The 9,808-nt window shown below is 53.1% G+C and overlaps 1 protein-coding gene across 5 annotated transcripts in view; it reads left to right on the top strand.

Moving 5' to 3' along the window:
• The first annotated feature begins 1,914 nt into the window (after positions 1–1,914).
• Positions 1,915–9,808, top strand: part of ACSL1 (acyl-CoA synthetase long chain family member 1) — a 68,091-nt gene continuing 60,197 nt past the window's right edge. For 4 of the 5 annotated variants that reach the window (XM_070068333.1, XM_070068339.1, XM_070068338.1 and 1 more), the window contains exon 1: positions 1,915–2,058. The gene's annotated coding sequence lies outside the window, so the exon portion shown is untranslated. Of the gene's footprint in view, positions 2,119–9,808 lie in introns of all 5 variants that reach the window. The other variant, XM_070068337.1, reaches the window with a different exon arrangement.

Raw genomic sequence — 9,808 nt, 5'->3', positions numbered from 1 at the left:
GGGATGCGGGCACTGCAGGCTGCATGACAATGCCAGCACCAGAGATAGGGTATTTAGAGTTAACATTAGGGTAGGCCCTACTCCAGTAGGACTGGCATGCTCATAAAGGGGAAATGTGGACATGTACTATAGAGGAAGGATGCGACGAGACACAGGGAGAAGACAGCCTCCTGCTAGGCAAAGGGAGAGATCTGGGGGAGTCCCTTCCTTACAGGCCTCAGAAGGCTCCAACCCCACCCACAGCCACAATCTGTACTGCTAATCCCCAGAACCCTGAGAGTACAGTTTGTTTTTAAAGATGTATTTATTTATTTGAAAGAGTTACACAGATAAGGAGAGGTAGAGACAGAGAGAGAGGTCTTCCCTCTAATGGTTCACTCCAATTGGCCACAACAGCTGGAGCTGCACCAATCTGCAACCAGGAGCCAGGAGCTTCCTGTGGGTCTCCCACGCGGGTGCAGGGGCCCATGTACTTGGGCCATCTTGTACTGCTTTCCCAGGCCACAGCAGGGAGTTGGATCAGAAGTGGAGTAGCTGAGTCTCGAACTGGCAGCCATATGGGCTCAGCAGGGCATGGCTTAACCCACTAGGCCACAGTGCAGGCCCCAACGGTACAGTTTTGTTGTGAAGCCACCCAGTGTGTGACACTTGGGTACAACAGACTTTGAAAACTAATGCACTGCAGAACTTGAGAAGTGTCTACAGAGGCTGAGGGCGGGTTGGAGAAGCTAGAGGCAAAAGGAGAGGCTAAACTGATGAAACTGTAGGCGGGGAGAAAAGACTGGAAAAGAGAAGCCAAGGATTAGCCAGATGGAAACCAATGAAAATGAAAGTAGACTCTATTTTTTCCCTCTTAATGGGAGTTTAGCTCTGGAAGATAAAGATCTAGAAAGAACTGGGCTGTTGGAGACCCTGGGTATTGTTGGTTGCTCTCAGTACCACTGAACCGCCTGCCCAGCAGCCGTGAGAGCAAACGGTGCTGCCACATTTAGGGAGGCGGCAGACATCCAAGGTGAGCCCTTGGGTATTGCTGGCTGGAGTCATCTGAGGGGGCTTGGGCGGCACCTGCTGTTGCCCCAGAGTGTGGGCCTCAAGACACCGGCATAGAGCTGTTCTCACCCGCATTTACCCGCTGTGCCTCAGTTTCCACTTCTGTAAAAGGGACGTCATGGCAGCATCCACCTCACAGCGTTGTGACGAAGATGAAGTAGGATAATGTGTGTGAAGTGTTTGTAACAGAGAAGCAGCAAGCGTTCAGCCAACGCCGTATTATCTATTCTTAAAGGCGTTTCTCCTGCCTCTGCTTCAAAGCAGTACTAGACGGACAGCCCTCCGCCAGCTGCGTCCCCCGGGCGCAGACACTGCTGTTCTTGCAGGCTGAGCACGCCGAAAGCCCCAGGAAGGCAGAGCTCCAGCAGGGCCAGCGCTCTGCGGGGTCTGCAGGCCCTGGGCACTGGGCAAGAGAAGCCTGGCCTTGAGCAATGTCTAGCGGGTTCTCTCCCTGGCCCAGAGCCGGCCCGAACTGCCCAGGCAGGGTTGCTTCACGTTCCGGGGCCAGGGAGTGTGGCGAAAGCCCCTGTGGGGACCCTGGTGAAATCGGGTGAAAAGGGGGTGGCGCAGGTCGGTGCCAAGCAAACCTTCCGGGCCACCGGGGACTCTCCCAGGATGACCCCTGCCCACCAGGAGTTCCAGGGTTACTGGAGCTTGATGATCGAGACACCACGATGTACCCTTTGCCCTTCCCGGGACTCGTTACGAAACCCGACGGCACCGGGGACCGCCCCCTGTGCCCGGCCAGCCACGCGGCCGTCCGGCCTGGGGGCGGGGCCTGCGCGAGGGGGCGTGTCCGGGGCGGGACCTGCGCTGCGGGGCGGGGCGGGCGCGGCACGCGCGCCAGCAGTAGCCTGGCTTGGCCGCGACAGCAGCGGGGGCGCAGCCGGCGAGCGGCGGCGGCGGCGGCGGCGGCTGCGCCTTAAATAGCGTCCGGAGCCGGCGCGGGGCAGGGAGAGGGCTGCAGTGACAGCCGGCGGCGGCGGAGCGGCCCGGCCAGCGGAGGGGGTGAGTGCGCCTGCCGCGCGGACCTGCGTGGTTCTCGAAGCCGTGCGGGGATTCCAGCCGGTGCGTGGGGCTGAGGTTGCCCCGCCGGGCCGAGTCCCGGAGGAGGCGGCCGCAGCGGCGACGCGTGAGCCGCCCCTCGGATCTCGGGCACGTTCCGTTTGTCCGGCCTCGGCTCTGCGGCCTCGCTTCCCCCGGCGCGGGGAGGCTTCCAGGCCGCTCGAGCCGCGCCGCCGCCGCCGCTTCCTGCGGCCGAGCCGGGGATGCCCGGGCGGCGCGGGCGGCGTGGCCCGGTGACGCGCGCCGCGGGACTGTCCCCTTGTTTGTGCGCGGGGAGCTGGTCCCCGGGGGGCGGTGTCGGCGGGGTCGCGGCCACCAGCATCCCGTCTGCCCCCCCGGAGGCCAGGCGGCTCGCGTGCCCTGGAGCCATGGTGGCCCCTGCGGCGAGCGCTTGGCCGAAGGGTCGGAGGGAGCGGCGAGAAGCCGGTTGCCATCTGTGAACATTCTCGGGGCGTCTCCAGGGGCGCTCCCGCAGCCCGTAGGGAGCCGTGATGGAGGCTGATGGAGGAGCCTGGGGCCGTTCGGGAAATAGGAAGCCGAGAGGCTGTCTGTCACCTTGCGGCGTAGACGGAGCGTGCCGGTGGACGACTTGGAAGACCACGTGGGTCGGAAGCCAAGACGCGCGCGAGTCGGGTTGTATGTGTGTGTGTGTGTGTGTGTGTGTGTGTGTGTGTGTGTGTGTGTCGGGGCCTGGAGACCCATCCCCGCTCCCCCCCACCCCGGGGCGCAAGGTGATGGCGCTTGGCTGAGAGTGGCCATTGTACGCGTGGCTTTGCAGGGTTCTGCTCCTCGGCGCAGGGGTCCCTGGAGGACCCCGATTCTCCACACCCTCCCCTCCTTTCGGGTACTGACGCTGGAGGAGCAGAGGAGAAACTGGCTGAATCTCGCGCTTTCTGACACATTTCACAGCTTCGTCCGTGACCCTGGCCGTGAGAGCATTCATCAGCTTAACATAAGCCAAAAAAAAAAAAAAAAAAAAAAATCCATCAAAAACTTTAAGTCGGTTCTGCCTACCCTCCCCCCCCCGGGGGGGGGGCAGGTGCTCGGGGCAGGTTGGAGCGGCTGAAGGTGTTCTGGGGGTGGGCTTGGGAAGGCAGCGCTTTTTCGGGAGCCCTGGCTGGAGCGAGACAGCACCGGGTGGTGTAGTGGAAAAGAGACGGGGCCAGGTCTTGGGAGATGTTCTTTCTGGTCAGCCCCAACTGGGAAAACCCCATCCTAGTCCTTATTTGTGTAGAGATGGCCTCAGACTAAAATCTTGCATAAGCTAACATTTTGTGACTAGAAAGTCTTTGAATGCAGCACTCCTGCTCCTTAGAAATAAGGTATGCATAGGAAAGGTCTCTGATTTGTGAATTTACTGTAAATAGAGACCACTTTTTAAAATCGCCCTTCCTCCACGATAATAAGCATTTAGACATATTTCCTTCCTGTCTCTGTTATGCATAGATTGGCAGCATTTTTATTATTATTGCAGACAACCTGGCTAAAAAGGAATCTCTGGGTTTTTTCATTTTTGGCATTTGAGAGGTGACCGGTAACCCATGTAGGTAGGGACGGGTATCTATTTATAAGGTCCAGATGGGGTTTTCCCAGCTACCTCTTTGCTTTCGGGTGAAGTTTGGGATAACCGAATGTGTGCCAGCATGCCATGGTGTTAGGCTTGGGTTTTGGCACATCTTCAGGCTTGATGTGACTGTCCTGTGGCAGGAGGTGGTGTGTTTGGGACAGGGACCCGGGAAAGGGGCAGATTCTCTTGTCATTGGAGGTTTTTCCCTTCTACTCCCCCTTCCAAACTCACCTTTCTGGAAAGAGCAAGACTATAGAAATACTAGTAATCCCTGGGTATTTATACTCAATGACTGTAGAGGAACGTTTAGTTTTTAAGGTCATTTCAATTTGCTATGCAAGTTTGCCATTTAAAACATATTCATTATTCATTTAGCATTTATTATCTTATATATAGTCAAAGTGCCAGGTGAGACTCCATCAGTTATGTTTTATGGACAGTCTAGTTTGGATGATGTAATGTGTAAGACTCCTGTGCTCCAAGACAGAGTTTTCTGAAAGGTATCTCAGAGCTGTTGGGTATCCTAAGCCTCTTTAAGCCTTATTCACCCACAGGCAGTGGCCGGTCAGGAGGTAGATTAAGGTGGGTAGATTAAGGTGCCAGAGCACCTTATTCTGATTGATTGATTGATTGATTTTAAGCTATTTATTTATTCATTTGAAAGAGTTATATATAGAGAGAAATCTATTTGTTGGTTCACTCCCCAGATGGCCTCAATGGCCAGGCTGAAGCCAGAAGCCACGAGCTTCCTCCATGTCTCCTATGTGGGTGGCAGGGGTCCAAGCACATGGGCCATCTTCCCCTGCTTTTCCCAGGCCATTAGCAGGGAGCTGGATTGAAAGTGGAGCAGCCAAGACACGAACCAGTGCCCATAGGGGATGCCAGAGTCTCGGGCAATGGCTTTCCCTGCTGTGCTACAGTGTGGCCCCACCAAGGATTTTACTGAAGGTTGTCAGTCCAGCTTGGTAGTTGCACAAACACCCTGGAGTGTCTTTGACTCTCTTGCGGGGAGGAGATTCTCCTTGTACATCCTCAGAAGCCTCAGGAGGATGACTTTGTTTCCCTATGCTGGGACTTTTAAAGAAATGCAATCCCCAAAGAAGTAGCTGAGTAATACAAACTAGAAGATAGAGGCCATTCTACTGAAGTTCGTGGCCGCAACTCTGATGTTGTCATTTTACACAAAATGGTGAATGCAAACTTTTAGGAAAGCTTAGTTCCTGTGGGCCACCCCCGCCAGTGATACATAGTAGCAACAAGAGAAAACTATCCTGCAATCCCAATTGTGAAGTTTTCCACTTCTGACACCCTGAGCTTTGGAAGTTCTTGTTAAGATGGAGACAACACTGGAGTCTGGAGGAGGGGAGGAGCATGCCGGAGCCTTCCCTGAAGCCTGGCTGGCTTGCAGGGCAGCACATTTGCACGAAAACTTCCTTAGAGTAGGGGGGTGAATACATTAATCTGGAGGCAAATGTCTTGTCTCCGGAATCTGAGATTTCAAAGAGGTGGCTCTACCATCAGGTGCCTGGGCTCATTTGCTCTTCATGAGTTATTTGCCAGTCTTCAAGGCAGAGGATTAGCCTAGTGAGCCGCGGCGCCGGCACACCGGGTTCTAGTCCCGGTCGGGGCGCCGGATTCTGTCCCGGTTGCCCCTCTTCCAGGCCAGCTCTCTGCTGTGGCCAGGGAGTGCAGTGGAGGATGGCCCAAGCCCTTGGGCCCTGCACCCCATGGGAGACCAGGAGAAGCACCTGGCTCCTGGCTTCAGATCAGCGTGGTGCGCCGGCCGCGGCGGCCATTGGAGGGTGAACCAACGGCAAAGGAAGACCTTCCTCTCTGTCTCTCTCTCTCCCTGTCCACTCTGCCTGTCAAAAAAAAAAAAAAGTTATCTATGAACTGAATCTCAACTATTTACTCTAGAAAAATTACATTTTTTATATTATAAAAGTAATGTGTACTTATTATGGAAAACTTGGGAAATATAAAAATGACTGTGTCTTCCAGACACTAAATACAGTTAACATTTGTTGTATTTCCTCCCACTCTTTGTTTTTCTACACAAGGGTCAAAACAATTTTCTGGGAAATGTTGTTAATCGAAGATAAAAATTTTGACAGTTTAGGGCTGGCGTTGTGGAACAGCAGGTTAAGCCTCCGCCTGCAGTGCTAGCATCCCAAATGGGCACAGGTCTAAGACCTGGCTGCTCTACTCTCTATCTAGCGGGACCCGGATGCTCCACTTCCGATTCAGCCCCCTGCTAATGGTCCGGGAAAGCAGTGGAAGATGGCTTAAGTGCCCCTGCACCCATGTGGGGGACCCAAAGGAAGCTCCAGACTCTTGGCCTGGCCCAGCCCTGGCCATTGTGGCCATTTGGGGAGTGAACCAGTGGATGAAAGATCTCTTTCTCCTCCTTTCTAAGTAACTCTGCTTTTCAAAAAAAAAATGTTTTTGACAACTTAATTTTAATCTTCTATGTTAAATTGTGAACTTTTCCCCCATGTTGTATATTTTTCAAAAAATGAATTTTAAAGGTGAGTACATAATGTACTATATGGGATATTCATGCTTATTTACTTTTCTCCTACTGTTGGCTATCAGGAAAAATTGTTCATTTTAGAACAGTTTACTAAAAATTCTTATTTATTTAAATATGTTTATTTTTAATTATGACATGTTCTATTGTAAACCTCTTGAAGTTGACAATGGCCTTGAAATTATTTTTACATATGAATAGACTTTCATGGACTTCTGAGTTCATGTTTTCAAGTGAGAAAGTTGTTGAAATAAGAATTTCATGACTTGGCAAGGTAAGTTGAAGGAAGTTAAGCCAAGAGGAAGAAAGGTGGGTTTTTATGCCATGTCCTTATTCTGGGAGGGACTTCTGATAAGTGAATTATCTGTTCATTTGCATGATTTTGGCTGCTGTAGAAATTGGGCTTGTTGTGGGAGAAATGCTTTTGCAAATAAGGCCCAAGCTCCTGAACACCATTTATTCTTTGATTCAGCAGAGGCAAGAGAAGGTTGCTGCAGGAACTGGTTGCTCCCTGGGGACTCAGTTGTTGCCTACCAAAGAGGGCGGTGCTGGCTGACAGTGGTGGGTGCAGCTGGCTTTGGATGGGATAGGCCCTGTTTGCACCTAATGGCACAAGGCAGTGTTCTTGGAGCTTCCGGTATGTCAGCTCAGTTAATCTTCCAACAACACTATGGTATGTCCTGCTCTTATCAACATTTTAGTAAAGATAAAGGAACAGGTGTGGATTAAGTTGCCCAAACCAGGATTTGAAGCTAGGCAGTCTGGCTGCACAGCCTTTGCTTCTAACTGCTTGGCTCAGTTGCGCCTCTAAAGCTAGAAGGAGCCTCGTTCCAGCTTATCAGCTGGCGGCAAGGCAGGCCGTAGCTGGCTCTCCATTCCTCTGTTAGTGCTCCTTGATTTTTCCCCATCTCATTTATACTCTGCTGTCCGTTTTTCCCTTTGTACCACTCGGGTGCTTAAAGAAACAACAAATTTTGATGGAGCTGGGTTCATTGAATGACATCACTTGCTACAGAGCTACAACTTTCTAGAGAATGAAAGAACTAAGAGGCTTGGCTCGCTCTGGAAGCCGATCTTGGGAGGCTAAGAGGCGCAGTCAAGTGCCCAGTGTGAGGGTGGCAGAGCGCACGTTCCAGGTGGGAACACGAGTCCTGGCACAGCAGAGACAGGCGAGTGACGCTCGCTCGAGCAGGAGATGGCCTTACCACCGCACGGAGGTTTGCCCTCTGCCACCCATCTTAGAATACTTCTACAGGAGAATGACCTTCCAGATCATGTTGAAAATTTAATAGACAAGAGGCTCGATGTGTGAATTCACAGTGTGAAGGCAAGTTCATATTCTTGGGTGAATTATGGGTCTCTTCTTCCCCAGTGAACTTTTAGGCAGAATCCCAAGATGAGCCGTAGATGGGGCAGGAGGGGTGGCTGGGAATCCCAGATCACACGGGCACGGGCACGGGCACGGCGCTGCCTCTGCCTCCCTGGCTGCCTCTGAGCTCTCCAGCACCAGCCCACGCTCTGTAGTAGCGTACCTCACTTGTTTTCCTGATCCAGAGACTACAGCGCAGGGAGACGGCGGTGACTAGCCAAGGTTGCACAACCTGCCTTCCCCTCTGGCCATGGCACACATGGTGGAGTTTGTTCCTGGGCCTTGGCCTGTTCAAGACATGGCTGGACTTTGGTGTCGCCCTTGACTTCTGCCCCCAAATCCTGTCAGTCAGCGCCCTGTACTATTCTGAGCTACGCTGTCCGATGTTGCTCAGCATACACACATTTCTTCCTTCATTCCCAGTGTCACGGCAGCCTGGCGTCCAGCACCTCAAGTTCAGCAGCAAAGGGCAGGACTGTGGTCCACCCTTGAGCCACCATCTTCCAGGCTCCAAGTCTTCCTTAAACTCGCCTGATCCCAACCTGCCATTTCCCATGCCTCGCCCAAACCCCGACAGATGGGTTTCTGCAGAGCACGCTCAGGGCGCTTCCTAGTTCCGCCGGAGCTGCTCCCGGGCCTGCCTGCCCACCTCGCCCTGGCTGGAATGTGGTTCCTCATTCTGCCCTCATTCCTCAGAGCTCCGCTTCTCATTCCACAGAGGTACTTTTCCTCCAGTGACTCTTCCCTTTCTCAGACTCCATGTCATTCGCCACAGCGCTGGGCTGACGTTTAGCTAGGATGCACCAACAGTGGCACTGGTGGTTAAAATATGGAAATCCTGGGCCGGTGCCGCAGCTCACTAGGCTAATCCTCCGCCTGTGGCACCAGCACCCCAGGTTCTAGTCCCGGTCGGGGCGCCGGATTCTGTCCCGGTTGCCCCTCTTCCAGGCCAGCTCTCTGCTGTGGCCCGGGAGTGCAGTGGAGGATGGCCCAAGTGCTTGGGCCCTGCACCTACATGGGAGACCAGGAGAAGCACCTGGCTTCTGGCTTCGGATCAGCGCAGCACCGGCCATAGCGGCCATTTGGGGGGTGAACCAACGGAAGAAGACCTTTCTCTTTGTCTCTCTCCCTCACTGTCTAACTCTGCCTGTCAAAAATAAATAAATAAATAAATAAATAAATAAATAAATAAATAAATTATGGAAATCCTCCCTTACTGGTTAGAAAATTGTTAGTATACCCCAAGCGCCCCAACCCTAGTTCGGAAACTGAAGTACCTGGTCTCACTAAGGGTCTTCAGAACTTTGTGTGGTGCTCTGGTCTATGTCTTTGCAGATTGGTTGATGCCAAGCCATAGTGATTATGAAGTGTTTTGAGTGGCACCCGTCTCTGTCCTTTGTGTGCCTTTTCATGTGTGCATATCTTGCTTCTCCAAGAAAGCACGAGCCACGGTCTAAGCATGTGGCGACCTCGTCCTTACCAGTTGGAGCAGTGCACATTTGAGCCATTCTTTTCAGTGTAGTTTCAGTTAGTCTGAGGAGCAGGTGGCCGTGGGCCTTGCAGGATGTGGGAGGGGAGATTAGTGTCAAGTTCTGTATAATCTTATATAACTGTACTATAGTCTTCGTTTACCTGGTATTCCTACTTAATCGTATCTTGTTTGTAGGCCGCTGGTGAAATGGTCAAACAGCTCTTTGTTCCATCTGTGGGTCAGTCTCCCCCATTGTGCCTCGGGCAAGCTTCTGAGGTGTACCGCCTGTGGAGCTGGCAAGGACCTCATGCATCCAGCAGTCCAATCAAGCACCTCCCAGAGGAAGGAGCTGAAGCCCAGAGGGGTGTGGCCCAGCAGTCCAGAGTCACAGGTTGGACTCTGCAGAGGGTGCCAGTGTTTTTCTTTGCTGGCATGAGCCAGAGCCGAGCTCCCCTGATGCCAAGACCTCTCTAGAGTTCAGGCCAGGTGAGGCTCCTTGGTCCATGGGCCAGGGACTGAGGCTACCCCAGGACAGACTTCCTCAGATAAGGCCTGCCCCTGAGCCTGCCATGGCCCTGAGGCCTTGACTTCCCTTCCTGCATAACAGCTCACCCAGTCCATCTGGTCTCACGCGTGGCCAGGTGACAGTGGCCAGCCGTGCTCTGCCCTCCCCACATCACTGGGTGAGATGTTGAATATCTTTGTTTCTCCCCAGTTAATGTCGCAGGCTCTTTTTGCAGACTTTGGCAGGCTCTG

Source organism: Oryctolagus cuniculus, chromosome 2 (genome assembly GCF_964237555.1).
Source record: "Oryctolagus cuniculus chromosome 2, mOryCun1.1, whole genome shotgun sequence".
Classification (NCBI taxonomy): domain Eukaryota; kingdom Metazoa; phylum Chordata; class Mammalia; order Lagomorpha; family Leporidae; genus Oryctolagus; species Oryctolagus cuniculus.
This window is presented reverse-complemented; position numbering and strand designations above follow the sequence as displayed.